The sequence below is a fragment of the Mobula birostris genome, chromosome 13 (assembly GCF_030028105.1).
Source record: "Mobula birostris isolate sMobBir1 chromosome 13, sMobBir1.hap1, whole genome shotgun sequence".
NCBI classification, from domain to species: domain Eukaryota; kingdom Metazoa; phylum Chordata; class Chondrichthyes; order Myliobatiformes; family Myliobatidae; genus Mobula; species Mobula birostris.
In genome coordinates, this window is record NC_092382.1 from 75,973,820 (window position 1) to 75,990,203 (window position 16,384).

Genomic DNA, 16,384 nt, shown 5'->3' on the forward strand with positions numbered 1-16,384 from the left:
CTACATGACAGCCCCTAAAGACAAATTACAAAATAGTCATAATGGCTTACACACACGGAACAGACTGAAGCTGTCCTATCTCTGTGCATGAGTGCACAGGGAGATAAGCATCCTGAAACCCTAGCTAGCTACCCTCAAGAAGAAATATGGCTCAGCATGGCTTAGCACATCTGTTGATCATCAGCAGTTTCTTTCAGAAAAGCAGGCTGCTATTGTTTAACGAAGTGTTAACCCTTTTACATACTTTATCATTCCCTCCTTTTGATTATTACTTGATCTACAAAGCAGTAATTTTTTACAGAGAAAGCAACAACGGTAATGATAACAATCATATGTACAACTATTCGGCCATAATGCAATATAATGCCCCATATATTACCGAACAGGCCTTCGAAGACCACCATTTCGACCCTTTGGTGAACCCGTGTAAATCCTGCCCTACTTTCTTGATGCTGTCAGTCTCCTTGGCAGTGTGCTTGGAGAGGGATGTAATGTTAGTAGAGTCATCAGGGATATAGGTGCAGCATTCTGTGTCAGTAATAGCACAGGTTCCCCCTTTCTCAACCAGGATAAAATCTGAAGCCATACGATTCTGTGGGATTGTTTGCTGGATTGCAATCATTTCAGTGGATATTTCTGTTACTTGGGCCTGTGATTCTGTCAGAGCCCCTGCAGTATTGTGGCCAGCTCCTCAAGTGCTGTAGCCAAATTGATTCTCTCTCATGAATTCCTGGCTACTCCATAGGAGGGAAAAGCGATCATCCAAAATCGCTCAGTCTCAGCTTCTCCGCTGCTGGGCACCTGCAAGTATGGCCAGGATGCATGTTTCCCAGTATAGGAAGTTCTGTTTGGTGGGGGCCTGAGATACCATCCCTCTAAACACTGACAGCCACAGTCATCTCTGACTGGGCCACAGTTCCTCACCTCACTTCCCTGGGTGTTATTTGAGAAAGCTCAGGCTGAGAGTTCCTCACTCTGGTTCAGTGGGATTACTGTTGCGTAACCGGCAACAATGAATATTTACCGAGACAGGTTTTATAAAAACAACCAAACATTTATTAAACACGTATAAACGATAAGGAGGTAAAAACAAAGGAAAACTTTAACTGGAGGTTAACAGGTACGCAGTTCTTCACCAGCTCGCCACTCGACTCTGGTTCTTAAAGTGTTAAATGCTGAAAACAGTTCTTAAAGCGATACAGTCAGGTACAGTTCTTAAAGCGATAACTTCGAAAGTCCAACAGTTTTACACATTCAATTGGGAGAGACTTCTCTGGAGAACGATTTCTTCACCGACGCACCTTTACTGCCGGTTCTGTCCACAGGATTCCCGATGCCAAAAATAAACAGTTTAAATCAACTGACCTCAAATTCCTTTTAGAGAGAGAGAGCGTTTGTGCATGAACTCATTGCACTATTGCAAGAGTTATCTCAATGCAGGTTCTCTCCAACGAAGACTCAATAAGGTCGATCCTTTATTAAACTGCCAACCGATGTCGACTTCTCTCGATCCTTCACTTAGATGAATTCTTCACTCTCCCTTCAAAACTGTCAGAATTGAGTAAATTGGCACTTCCAGCCACAAATTCCCAGCTCAAATACAATATCTTGTAAGAGAACACACCTTCTGTTTTAAAAATGAAACTACGTCACAAAAACAAACACGTAACAGAAACGGAGGCACAACACGTTCTACCTGGAAATCCACAAACTCAAAAACCCACTGCGTCACCTGAGTCAACCCTTATTTCGTCACGGGGCACATGTCATTACCTGACCTCACATCGGCGGGAAAATCACATCAGGTGACCTCCAAAAGACCATTACCGCATTCTCACAAAAAACACAGATCTCCTTAAGCATGTAACATTACTGACATTGGAACCATAGTTTTACCATGCTGGGGAATTTCGGCACAAACCCAGCAGGCCCCTATGTTTGGCATAGGTGTGACAGAAAGGTGTTAACATGGGGGCCCCCGGATGCTGGGGTGAGCCCTCTCAAAGACATAAACACGAACACCACTATCAACCAATACACTTTCCTTTAGTCGAGAGAGTCCTTCTACTCAGTTCCTTCAGTAACACGTTTGTTGTCTGTTCGATGTATCCACCGAGATTGCCCCTTCAGTTTCACAGCTGTGGGGGTGGTCAGTAACTCCTGATATGGTCCTCTCCACCGAGGTCTGAGTTTCCCTCGATCCCAGTTCTTGATCAGGACAAAATTCCCAGGTTCTATGGTGGGATAGTCACTCCTCTCTGCGGGGTAGTTCTCTTCCTTGTAAGCATGTCATACCTGTGAATGTAATGCTTGGAGAATTTTGGTTCGTTGGCATATGTATTTCCCCATCTCTTCCCCTAGGGTATGCATATCCAATTTTGCTGGTAGACTTTCTGGGAGCAATGATACACAAGGTCTTGGTCCTCAGGGTGTCCTCATGGGCCGTCCATAAATGATTTCAGCTGGTGACAACCCTGTTTTCCCCTGTGGGGTAACCCCCATGTGGATTAGGGTCAGCTTCAACCAAGTGAGTCCAGTCTCCGCTGTTAGTTTGGCCAATTTACTCTTCAGAGTGCCATTGGCTGTCTCCACTATGCCAGCGGCCTGTGGGTGGTGTACACAGTGGAATTGTTGCTTGATAGCTAGTTTGTTACAGACCCCTTTGTTTACTTTCGCCACTAAGTGTGGGCCACTGTCAGAGCTCAGCATCTCTGGCAGGCCGTACTTGGGAATTATTTCCTGTAATATACCTTCACAACAGTCATAGCAGCATTACTGGTAGTTGGAACAGCTTCAATCCATCTATTAAACAAGTCTATAATAACTATGCAGTATCTATAGCAATGCACTCTAGGCAATTCAATAAAATCAACTTGTAGACGTGAAAAAGGTTCACCTGTCAAGGGAGACATACCCGGTGTACAGGGTACAGGTTACCAACCATTCCCTCCTTTTCGGGATGTGTACAATATTGGTAAAAACTGTGCAGGAACACAAACCTGTCCCACTGGGGTGATCCAAAAACCTATATCGGGGTCTTTCTGGCACCCCATCTGGGACACAGTTTGCGTTCCTCCTCAGAGGCATCCCCCTGAAAAGTACGTACCTCCCGCATGTCTAGCAAATCCATTCTGCTTAAGTCACAGAAGGTTGCTTGAAGGAAACCCGAGGGAACTACAACTACCAAGGGTTCGACCGCACTTTTGGCTGTCTTATCCGCTAAAACATTGCCTGTAGTGACCCGGTCGGACATGCGGGTTTGGGCCGCACATTTAATAATAGACAAAACTCAAAGTAGCTGTAGAGCGGTGAGTAAGTTGTTTACAAAGGTGGCATTACTAATGGGGTGGTCAGAGGCAGTCAGGAATCCCCATGTTCCCAGAGGACCCCGTAGTCATAGAAACATAGAAAATAGGTGCAGGAGTAGGCCATTCGGCCCTTCAAGCCTGCACCGCCATTCAGTATGATCATGGCTGATTATCCAACTCAGAACCCTGTACCAGCCTTCCCTCCATACCCCCTGATCCCTTTAGCCACAAGGGCCATATCTAACTTCCTCTTAAATATAGCCAATGAACTGGCCTCAACTGTTTCCTGTGGCAGAGAATTCCACAGATTCACCACTCTCTGTGTGAAGAAGTTTTTCCTCATCTCGGTCCTAAAAGTCTTTTCCTTTATCCTCAAACTGTGACCCCTCGTTCTGCACTTCCCCAACATCGGGAACAATCTTCCTGCATCTAGCCTATCCAATCCTTTTAGGATTTTATACGTTTCAATAAGATCCCCCCTCAATCTTCTAAATTCCAACGAGTATAAGCCTAGTTCATCCAGTCTTTCTTCATATGAAAGTCCTGCCATCCCAGGAATCAATCTGGTGAACCTTCTTTGTACTCCCTCTATGGCAAGAATGTCTTTCCTCAGATTAGGGGACCAAAACTGCACACAATACTCCAGGTGTGGTCTCACCAAGGCCTCGTACAACTCCAGTAGTACCTCCCTGCTCCTGTACTCGAATCCTCTCGCTATAAATGCCAGCATACCATTCGCCTTTTTCACCGCCTGCTGTACCTGCATGCCCACTTTCAATGACTGGTGTATAATGACACCCAGGTCTCGTTGCACCTCCCCTCTTCCTAATCGGCCACGATTCAGATAATAATCTGTTTTCCTGTTTTTGCCACCAAAGTAGATAACCTCACATTTATCCACATTAAATTGCACCTGCCATGACTTTGCCCACTCACCTAACCTATCCAAGTCAACCAGCATCCTCTTAGCATCCTCCTCACAGCTAACACTGCCACCCAGCTTCGTGTCATCCGCAAACTTGGAGATGCTGCATTTAATTCCCTCATCCAAGTCATTAATATATATCGTAAACAACTGGGGTCCCAGCACTGAGCCTTGCGGTACCTCACCAGTCACTGCCTGCCGTTCTGAAAAGGTCCCGTTTATTCCCACTCTTTGCTTCCTGTCTGCCAACCAATTCTGTATCCACATCAATATTCTACCCCCAATACCGTGTGCTTTAAGTTTGAGCACTAATCTCCTGTGTGGGACCTTGTCAAAAGCCTTTTGAAAATCCAAATATACCACATCCACTGGTTCTCCCCTATCCACTCTACCAGTTACATCCTCAAAAAATTCCATGAGATTCGTCAGACGTGATTTTCCTTTCACAGATCCATGCTGACTTTGTCCGATGATTTCACCGCTTCCCAAATGTGCTGTTATCACATCTTTGATAACTGACTCTAGCATTTTCCCCACCACCGATGTTAGGCTAACCGGTCTATAATTCCTGGTTTCTCACTCCCTCCTTTTTTAAAAAGCGGGGTTACATTAGCCACTCTCCAATCCTCAGGAACTAGTTCAGAATCTAAAGAGTTTTGAAAAATTATCACTAATGCATCCACTATTTCTTGGGCTACTTCCTTAAGCACTCTGGGATGCAGACCATCTGGCCCTGGGGATTTATCTGCCTTTAATCCCTTCAATTTACCTAACACCACTTCCCTACTAACATGTATTTCCCTCAGTTCCTCCATCTCACTGGACTCTCTGTCCCCTACTATTTCTGGAATATTATTTATGTTCAACTCCAAATGCATAACGGAACTCTGTGTAAACGTTCACACTTTTGTCTGTTGCTAGGATACAGGCACGAGTCAGAGCAAACAGCTTAGCCTTCTGGGCGGAGACAGCTGCTTCAAAAGAGGCTTGCTCAACTACTTCACTGTCCGTCACTATCACATAGCCAGAATATCGTTTTCCTGCTGGATCCACAAAAGAGTTTTCATCCTCATAAAACGTTGCCTCGGGCTTGAGGGGGTATTGCAGAATGGATGGGAGAGTCTGTTCTTCTTTCACGGTGATCTGGACAGGGAGGCAGTTGATGCTGCCGACTTCATGGCCTGAAATTTCCCAGAGATGGGGTACAACGTCTTGGATTCAGTCAATATTAAGATTCAGTCAATATTAAGAGTGTCTTACCAGATGTCACGTCTTCACCTCCGACTCCTTCCAGTATCGGAGTTGGCCCACAACCAAGTCTTGCCAGTCTCCCTCGGTACTGGGGGCTTGTTTCGTCAGGGTGTAGGCAAGGAACCTCGGCTCTTTGGCTTGAACCCAGGGCAAACCCTAACGGTGATATAGGGAACCACCGGTCCTGTCTGTCGCCAAAGGAAATCTGGAACTTCAGCCAGTAATGCTCTGCCCTGTCTTCCTTTAACTTCTCCAATCACCGTGACTGGGAACTTCTGTCCCTCGAGGGATGCATAATATTGGCTTTCCTCAGTTGAGCACCCCGTAGGGTCATAGCACAGAGTCACATGGGGGTCAACCACTGGCAGAAGGGGTTCAAACGCAGTGGAGTCCAGATTAAGTGCCCACCACTGGGGGGGTCGGTAACTGGGGACGCTGTCGGTTGTTTGCTGTTCCCAGGGTGATACCCTTGTCCGTGCATGGAATATTGGCTTCCAACTGACAGAGCATGTCTCTTCCTGCTAGATTACACCCCTGACTGGTGGTGACTGTAAATGAAACCACACTGGTTCCCCAGGAATTCCACCTGCAGTGGCTGGGTACGTGGATACGTATGTTCTGTGCCTTCGAACCCAGACAGAGTGATTGTATCGTCTGATAGCTGGAATCGCTTTTCAGACACTATTTCCTGATTGAGAGTGGTTGTGGTTGCCCCCATATCAATCATAAACGGAATTGGAATTCCAGCAACTTGCAATATTACATTGGGCTTTTCCCGAGGAGTGGTACTTATGGTAGGAAGCATCCTTGCTTGTCAATTTCTATATGGGTTGTTGTCCCCAGCTGTCCCTTGGTAGGTTTTTGTTCCCATTTCTGATCCCCAGATATAGTCCGCTCGTGTCCTTCCCACTGAACATATTCACCTTTAATATTAATGCCCTTCGGGGCTGATCAGGATTCGAAAGTCGGCTCGCAATAGTATGTCAAAGCTCGTCGCATTCGATTTTGTTCACTGTCAGGCCAATCCATATTACTTGTTTTAATCATGTTGGCTAACTTGGTTGGTAAGCATTGGAACAGTAAGGTATTAAACTGGGGGACGGATTCCCATCATTAAAGGCGTGGTCTCCTGCGAAAGTGCCATAGCAGGCCACAAATCGCTCCCAATAGTCTGGTCCCGATTCCCCAGGCTTAGCTTTGCATTCAAATACTTTAGTGATGTTTACAGGTTGGTGTAGAGCTGTTTCCAAGGCTTGAATAATCCGGTCTGTCTGTTTATTCCCATTATGGTTTCCCACCTGTAAGTCCTGATAGGTTTGGTATCTCAATTCTGCCTTCCATTTCAGCCCCTCATCAGCTGAGAGAATCATGCAGCAGAGACAGAATAAATCTTCCCAGGTCGCATTATACATTTGTGTAGTACTGCGGACATACTGAGCAAACTGTGCTAGTTTTTCTTTTCTATCTGGGGCCTGATTCATGATCATTATCATTTCCTGAGGCTTCCAGGGTGCATACACAGGAATCACTGAGGTCCCTCCTCCTGCTCGTGGATTGGGCAGCATTCGGGTGGGCAATAGTCTTTGTGGAGCCATTAACTCTGGGGTTTTATTGGATTCTTCCCTCCCTGTCTCAGAATAATCCTCGGTATTCCCTTTCTGGATCTCAGGGTATAGAGACCTCCCCTCCCCTGTCGCCGCTGTCTACCCGAGCCGCCACCGTATCTGAGTACCCCGAGGATTGGGGTTCGGGGGCACTGGGTGCACTTGGCCCCTGGTAAGGTGGGGGTGTATGATGGGTGCCCACTCCTCATCACAGTGACTGCCCTCAAACAGGGTCAGTATGCCAGACATGGGTTCGGGATCCCTTGTTTCCCTATCAGTTCGAACTTTAGACTGACGTTCCTGCCCTTCTCTCCTATCATTGCCAGCCTTGGTTTGCTTACATTGTTTTTCCTGCTCTTGTTTCCGGTGCCCATCCACCCATTCACACTCCGCTTTTTAGTGTCTCCCAACCTTTGGCGTTCCTTCTGCAGTACATACCTCGATCCCTTTGTCACATGCATTATTCCTCCAACTTGCTAATAATATACTGTTCCACTTTACATCTGCCTTTTCCTTCCATTCCCTTTTTAACAATTTCCACTTCTTTCCACAGTTCTTTTTCCATATCGAATTTACTGCTTGTTCTCATGAGGTAATATCCCAGGTCCCCCCCACCCCCCAGTGGCCACATTTTGTCCCCAATTTCTTATTCAGCTCTGCACTCAGCATTCACAAATCCTTTTCCTTGTCTGGAAAACTCTGACACATATTGTGTAGGGCTGCTCCTGGCCCACTCGTGTCAATCGACTGCAATTGACCCATGTTCTCTTAGTAATTTACCGGGCATGAAGCCTCCTGCTCAATTAACAATCAGATAAATTTACCCAACACACATCAAAGTTGCTGGTGAACACAGCAGGCCAGGCAGCATCTCTAGGAAGAGGTACAGTCGACGTTTCGGGCCGAGACCCTTCGTCAGGGTCTCTATATAAAATTCACTGTACACATGTTGTCACTGGGTATAAAAATGCACAGTACAAGATTTAAGTGCACACTTAAATATTTTCCCTAACAGGCAATGCTATTTCCCCACCTTTCATTCCTCTGCCTCGATCACATCTGAAACATCGGAACCCTGGAATATTAAGCTGCCAGTCCTGCCCCTCCTGTAGCCAAGTTTCACTAATTGCTACAACATCATAATTCTGTCTCCCGACAGATTCTGTCCCAATCCCGTCAAGGTATGCGATCAGCCTTGGGCGAGGGACCGTACCTCCAAAGGAACTAATGGAGAGCGACTGAAGGGCGCCCAGTTGGTCTATGGAGTCCCCAGAGTGGTCCAGCTGCTTACTCAGTCCGTCTGCTTGGCACTCCCTATATTGGAATCCTGTTCGTGACGCCAAGTGTTAAACTTGAATCTGAGTAAAACTCGGAAGACCAGCTTCTTATCGTCACCACAGTTTATTGTGCATTCTCCTGCAGGAGTTTGAGACCCAGTTGTCAAAGGGAAGGCAGGTAAGAACTGCCACCATCTGACAATTGGACTGACTTAGTTGGGTTACAGCCGTATATTTATACATAGTGAGCCCCATGCATTAATATTGCAAGATGTTATTTGAACTGGTACGCCCACCAAGTCTGTTGGTGCCAATCTTAATTACTTAGATAAGGGAGTTCGCTAAATCACGGTTTTATTTACAGATATATGTGCTGTCCAGTCCTTATCAGTTATTCTCTTTGCAAGGCCCTGATTTAATTACAGACAGATGTTCATTCCTGTCCTTATCGGCGAGTCCTCCTCCCTTTACTCAAACGAGGGTACAATGTACAATGTTATCAGCTCTCAGTCTGTCTCTCTGCAAGCCGCAGAGAACTGGTAATGAGCCTGTCTTAGCTAACTGCTGAAGACAGAGTTTACTTCAGTTCAAACGTTCCTATTCAGTCCCAATTATTCTTTTAGCCAGTGGTCACATCGGTTCAAAATGATGTTTTTATATATCCTCAATTCCTCAGGAGGGTTCGGGGGAAATATTTATGTCCAATACAGAAACTGGTGTCCCCTGTGTGCATTGTGCAGATGCAAAAGTTGCTGGAGAAAAGGCGCCACATCAGTAACTTACCAGTCTTGTGCACATAATATTTTCATACGTTGGAGCTCACGCCTCCGACTCCATCCACAGAGTCCTTCCGAGTCTCCGGCCACCCTCTGAACCCCCGAGGTCCGGTATCTACCGCCCTGGAACTGCTGTCCGTTCCCCGCGCGTCTGTCCTGTCTGCTCGCCTCCAGATAAAAACCCGCGCTGCTCAACTCAGCACACACATACAAGATAACAGGACATGACTTCCATTGGTTAGCAAATGAATACAATTTCCATTATCACTGAGTATAACCCAAACATGCGGTTACGGAGAACCCCTTGCTCAGCAGTTAATAGTGCGAGAAGCCATTTTAGTATCACACTTCCGAGAAGCCATTTTGGTAATAAGCAACTAACAGTTAACAGTCCATCTAGTATTACTGAGAACCCTAGACATAGAAATCAATTAATCAGTCTGATGGCCCGGTGGAAGATGATGTCCCGGAGCTTGTTGGTCCTTTTGCTGTGGTACTGTTTCCTGGCTGGTAGCAGCAGGAACAGTTTGTGGTTTTGGTGAATTGGGTCCCAATATCCTTTGAGCCCTTTTTACCTGTCTCTGTAAATGTCCTGAATAGTGGGGAGTTCACATCTACAGATGCGCTGAGCTGTCCGCACCACTCTCTGCAATTTCCTGCGATTGTGGGAAGTACAGTTCCCATACCAGGCAGTGATGCAGCCAGTCAGGATGCTCTCAATTGTGTCCCTGCAGAAAGTTCTTTGGATTTGGGGGCCCCAAACCAAACTTCTTCAACCATCTGAGGTGAAAGAGGTGCTGCTGTGCTCTTTTCGCAACACAGCTGGTATGTACAGACCATGTGAGATCCTTAGTGATGTTTATGTCGAGGAACTTAAAACTGTTCACCTCTCAACCCCAGATCCATTGATGCACATAGGGGTTACCCTGTCTCCATTCCTCCTGTCGTCCATAATCAGCTCCTTTGTTTTTCTGACAGTGAGGGAGAGTTTGTTTTCTTGACACCAGTCAGATGTTGTTCAAACCTCAGATAGAGTCAGCAATCAAATGGTTGAGCATGGTGCAATGAATGTGCTGAGCTGCGTATATCACAATGCAAGAAGCATCATAGGAAAGCCAGATGAGCTCAGGGCAGGGAATTATGATATTGTAGCCATTATCGGGACTTGGTTGCACCCAACAGTCTGAGTGATTTAGAGGAACAAACTTGTAGACAGATCACAGACCATGCCTGGAAACAAAGATTGTTCCTGTAAGTGATTTTAACTTTCTGTATATTGACTGGGACTCACATACTGTAAAAGCACTAGATGGGGTGGAGTTTGTCAAATGTGCCCTTAATCAGTACATAGAAGTGTGCAATGAACTGTTAGGAAATGATCCAGGGCTGGTGACAGAAATTAGTGATCATAATGTTGTGAGATTCAAAGTAAATATGGAAAAAGGGAGGTCTGGACCACGGGTTGAGATTTTAAATTAGAGAAAGGTCAATTTTGATGGTATCAGAAAGGATCTGACAAGTGTGGTTTGGGACAGGCCATTTTCTGGCAAAGAAGTCCTTGTAAGTGGGAGGCCTTCAGAAGTGAAATTTTGAGGATGCAGAGTTTGTATGTGCCTGCCAAAATGAAAGTTGAAAGGTAACTGGTGCAGGGAACCTTGGTTTTCAAGAGATATTGAGGCCCCGGATATTTTGTTCCTCTAAATGCTTAAGACTGTTGGGAGCAACCAAAGCCCATTAATGACTACAAAATCATGATTTCATGCACTGAGCTCATCAGACTTTTTTTGTAGTTGTCTTCTGTTGGTTTCTAAAAGCTTCCCAATAGATTTTGCTCTTTTGTTTGCCCTCTCTTTGGCTTTTATGTTGGCTTTAGCTTCTCATTTCAGCCACGGTTGTGTCCTCCTGCCTTCCCAATGCTTCCACTTCTTTGGGATGTATTGATCACTCAACTCCCGAATTGCTCCCAGAAACTCCAGCCATTGCTGCTGCGTTATCGCTCCTATCTTTCCCTTGGAAACAACTTTGGCCAGCTTCTCTGTCTTGGAAACATGGGAGAAGTTCAGTACAGAAGTGGGCTATTTGGCCCATCCAGTCAATGCCAAAAAAAAATTAAGCTGTCTAATGCAACTACTTGCACTGGGACCATCGCCCTCCATACCCCTACCATCCAGGTACCTATCAAACTTCTCTTAATGGTGAAACCGAGCTCATATTCACCACTTGTGCTGACATCTCATTCAACACTCTCACAACCAGGTCAGTAAAGAGCTTTTCCACATGTTCCCGTTAAATTTTCACCTTCCCCTCTTACCCATGACCTCTGGTCGTCATCCCACCCAACCTCAATGGAAAAAACTGCTTGCATTTACCCTATCTATACCCTCATAATTTTGTATATTTCTGACAAATCCTCAAAGCAGTGTATAATTTCCTTGTTTATATCTAGTGCCTTTTTTAGGTGTATAAAATGATGACGGGCATTGAGTATTTGGGTAGCCAATAGGGAGCTTAGAAAAATATCTGGCCATACGCTAGGGAAATTCTAGGCAGCTTCTAGAGTAAGTTACATGGTAGGCGCAACATTGTGGGCTGAATGGCCTGGAATATGCTGTAGATTTCCATGTTGAACAGCGAAATAACTTCTTTAATCTGTACAGGGTCCACCATTTTAATACCGCTTTTCCACACTCCCACACACCCTCTGTCCATCTCCTGAGTAAATAGAGGTGAAAAATATTTAAGATCTCCCTCATCTGCTTTGGTTCCACACGTGGATTGCCATTCTGGTCTTCCAGTGGACCAAATTTGTACTTTACAACCCTTTTGCTCTTAATCTATCTCCAGAATCCCTGAGGATTATCCTTCATCTTTTCTATGCCAGCAATCTCATGCCTTCTTTTAGCCATCCTGATTTATTTCCTACGTGTTCTCTTGCATTTCTTATACTCCATAAGAATCTACCTGCCTATCCCTGTTATGCAATTCCATTTTGTGCTTCACCGGGGTCTCAATATCTCTTGAAATCCAAGGTTCCCTACAGTTTCTATCTTTACCTTTTATTCTGACAAGCACGTACCCACATTGTACTACCAAAATTTCGCTTTGAAGGCCTCCCATTTACCAAGCACACCTTTGCCATGAAGCAGCCTGTCCCAGTCCACAGTTACCAGATCCTAGTGTCATAATTCCAGTGTTGTTCCATGCCCTGAACACATCCGCCTTCCCTACACTGCTCCTTGTATTGAAACATACAGGATTGAGCATATTCACTGCACCATGCTCAACTTTTTCATTCCTGACTTCGTCTGAGGACTGAACAACATCTGTCTCCACAGCCCCTCCACTATCTGTTCTGTTATTCAGGCTCCCCTTCCCCCTGCAACTTTAGTTTAACCCCCTCCCCCCCCCACCATGCAACTCTATCACCCCTTTGGCTTTCATCTCCCAGATCTATAAAAAGGAGGTGCATACCAGGTACAGGCAGAAAGGGGTACTTATGAGATACAGGAAATTCAAGTGAACACTTATGAAAGAAATAAAAGAAGGCATGAGGTTGCCCCAGCAGACAAGGTGAAGGAGAATCCTCAGGGATTCTGCAGATATGTTAAGATCAAAAAGATTGCAAAGGAAAAAAAATTAATTCTGTGGAAGATCAGAATGGTAACCTATATGAGGCAACAAAATAGATGGGGGAGAGTTTTTCTGTATGTACACAGGAGATGGACACAGAGTCTATAGAAGTGAGGCAAAGCAGCATCAACTTCATGGACCCTGTACAGATTACAGAGATGGAGGTGTTTGCTGTCTTAAAGCAAATTAGCGTGGATGAACCCCCAGGGGCTGACAAGTTGTTCCCTGGGACCTTGCCAAAGACAAGTGCAGAATTGTTGGGGCCCAAGCACAGATACTTAAATCACCCTTAGTGACAGGTGATGGATTGGAGGACAGCCAATGCTGCTTCACAGTTTAAAAAAGGCTCTAGAAATAAACTAGGAAATTATACGTTGGTGAGCCTGAATCAGTAGTGGGAAAGTTATTGGAATGTGTGTGCAGGAGCTCGATATACAAGAATTTGGATTGGTGTGTTCTGATTAAGGATAGGCAGCCTGGCTTTGTGCATGGTAGTCATGTCTAACCAATTTTATAGTGCCTCTCGAGGAAGCTATCAGGAAAGTGGATGAAGGCAAGGCAGTGGATGTTGTCTACATGGACTTCGGCAAGACACTTGACTAAGTCAGATATGGGGGGTTGGTCTAGAAGGTTCAGTCACTCAGCATTCAAGATGAGATAGTAAATTGGATGAGACACTGTCTTTGGGTGAAGCCAGACTGTGGTAGCAGATGGTTGCCTCTCTGACTGGAGGCCTGAGACTAGTGGTGTGTCACAGGGATCAGTGCTGGATCTGTTGTTGTTTGTCATCTATATCAGTAATCTGATGTTAACATGGTTAACTGGATCGGCAAATTTGTGGATGACACCAAGATTGGGGTGCAGTGAACAGCGAGGAAGACTATCATGGCTTGCAGTGCGACCTGGACCCGCTGGAAAAGTGGGTTGAGAAATGGAAAGTGGAATTTAATGGTGACAAGTGTAAGGTGCGTTTTGGTAGGACCCGGGTCTTACACAGTGAATGGTCGGGCACTGAGGAGAGCGGTAGAAGAAAGGGATCTGGGAATATAATTCACTGAAAGTGGTGTCACAGTTAGGTAAGGACGGAAAGAAAGATTTTGACACATTGGCCTTCATAAACCAAAGTACTGAGTACAGGAGATGGAGGTTATGCTGACATTGTACAAGACAATGGGTAAATGCAAGCTAGCTTTTACCACTGAGATGGTGTGGGAATGCAACCAGAGGCCATGGGTTAAGGGTGAAAGGTGAATCGTCAATGGGAACATGAGGGGAAACTTCTTCACACAGACTGTCATCGGGTGTGGAATGAGCAGCCAGCACAAGTGGTGCATGCGAGCACGATTTCAACATTTCAGAGGTTTGCATAGGTACCTGGATGGTAGGGGTCTGGGGGTGCGCAGTTTAAATAGTTCAGCACAAACCAGATGGCCCAAAGGGCCTGTTTCTGTGTTGTACTTTTCTACAAGAACCTGAAATAATACAAATATTCACTCTTAAGTCTTCTTAACGGCTGTGCGGACCAACCATTCATCTCGGCAGGAATGTTTTATGTGGCGTTAAAACTGTGGCACGTTAAGTTAGTAATACATAAAAGAAAATCCCTGATGTATGTCAAGAAAGACAGTTTGCGTGATACTGTTTCAGTTACTGTGGGGCCAGGCACCCATGGCTGCTCAGCAGGAGCAGGGAATAATACCAATGGAGAGAGCCAAACTGAGCCAGGTCACAGATTGGAGATGGCAGAAATGCCCCATTCTTATAGAGACAGGAAGAGCATCAGAGAGTTTGATGGGCATTCCAGATACCATCACTGTGCCCAGATAGAAGATGATTTCTCTCTCCAACTTGGGTTGAACCTCAGTGTAACAGTGTGATACCAGATCAAACCTTGGCAACTGAAGGAATCTCATCTGAAATGTCGTCCTACATCCATTGATGGATTTTGTAAATCTTTCTACAGGTTAAAAAGGAGAAGGAATTTCTCTCCTGGAATCTCAAACACAGTATGCCAGTTTTGCTGTCTCTGTCTAGATATTTAAGAAATAGAGCAAGGAATTCAATGGACCATCCTACCTGCTCAGACTGTGGGGAGGGATTCACTTGGTCATTTGACGGACTGGCACGGCCGTCATTTTACACAGGGGAAAGACCATTCACTTGCTCAGACTGTGGGAATGGATTCACTCAGTTATCCCAATTGAATGTACATCATGTTCACACTGGACAAGGCCATTCACCTGTTCTGTGTGTGAGAAAGGATTCAGTCAGTCATCCCACCTGTGGACACACCGGTCAGTTCACATTGGGCAGAGGCTGGTCATCTGCTGAATATGTGGGGAGGGATTCACTCGGTCATCTGACCTCATGGCTCACCAGCGAGTTCACAACGGGGAGAAGCCGTTCACCTGCTCAGACTGTGGGAAGAGATTCACTGATTCATCCACCCTACTTAGTCACCAGCGAGTTCACACTGGGGAGAAGCCATTCACCTGCTCAGAATGTGGGAAAGGATTCTCTCGGTCATCCCACCTACAGAGTCATCAGCGAGTTCTCACTGGGGAGAAGCCGTTCACCTGCTCAGAATGTGGGAAGAGATTCACACAGTCTTCCACCCTACACAGACATCAGCTAGTTCACACTGAGGAGAAGCCATTCACCTGCTCAGAATGTGGGAAAGGATTCACTCAGTCATCCCAACTACTGGCACACCAGTCAGTTCACACAGGGGAGAAGCCGTTGTTATGAATCCCGAGGTTTTGTTTGCTGTGGACTGTCATTTTAGGGGAGAGAGAGAGAGAGATTGAGAAGGTGAATCAGTCTGACTTGCAGCTTGTTTACATCGCTTGCAGCTTGTTTAGATTTAACCGAGGACACGGACACTCAGAGTCAGACAGAGACGAAGGATGAAAACTGGAAGGATCGAAACCAGGGAACTGGTGGCCAAGGGTCACTGTTTAGAACTTTCCTAATGCCCACAAGGGTGGGTTAATTATCGATTCAGTGAACATCGAATATGTGGTGGTCACCTCGTTTGATCCATAGGAGTGGATCTGATTTGGGGTATCCTGTGAAGCCCACTTATGTGTTAACCCTTGCCTGGGTGTGGGTGTGGTTATTCACTTGAAGACGATACCCCTTGTGACAAGTCACTTTCGGTTATAATTTGTATGTGGATTTGGAACAAAAATGGATAAAATCTACAGCGACTGTCCTCTCGTTTTATCACCGTGGAACCTGTGGAATTCGACAAAATTGCCTTCTCTCGACATTTACCCTGGATTACAAATACCTCTCTTCACCTATTCTGGTTGAACTGAACTTCATAATTTACCCGGAGCTCAATAGTTTGGGAGTTATATTTAAACCCATATATACGTGTAATACTGTTAACTTTTGTTTATCCTGCTTAAGTTACTATATTATAATTAGATAGTGGTTTTACCATCAAAATCAGACTCCAGGTGAAGTCTATTGCTGCTGGTTCTTCACAAGATTGGGGCCTGAGTCCGGGATATAAACAGATTTCGGGGTGTATTGATTTATTATCGATTTCATTTGGGAAATCCCTTTTGATTTATTTGTGTGTGGAAAATCAGCAGCAGTGGATGTT

The 16,384-nt window shown here is 45.5% G+C and overlaps 1 protein-coding gene across 3 annotated transcripts in view; it reads left to right on the top strand.

The window, feature by feature from the left end:
- LOC140207015 (uncharacterized) overlaps positions 1–16,384 on the top strand; it is a 42,397-nt gene that overhangs the window by 1,581 nt on the left and 24,432 nt on the right. For 2 of the 3 annotated variants that reach the window (XR_011888457.1, XM_072275336.1), the window contains exon 3: positions 8,248–8,543. The exons of the other annotated variant lie outside the window; for it this stretch is intronic. The gene's annotated coding sequence lies outside the window, so the exon portion shown is untranslated. The remainder of the gene's footprint in view (positions 1–8,247; positions 8,544–16,384) is intronic. 3 annotated transcript variants of the gene reach the window in all.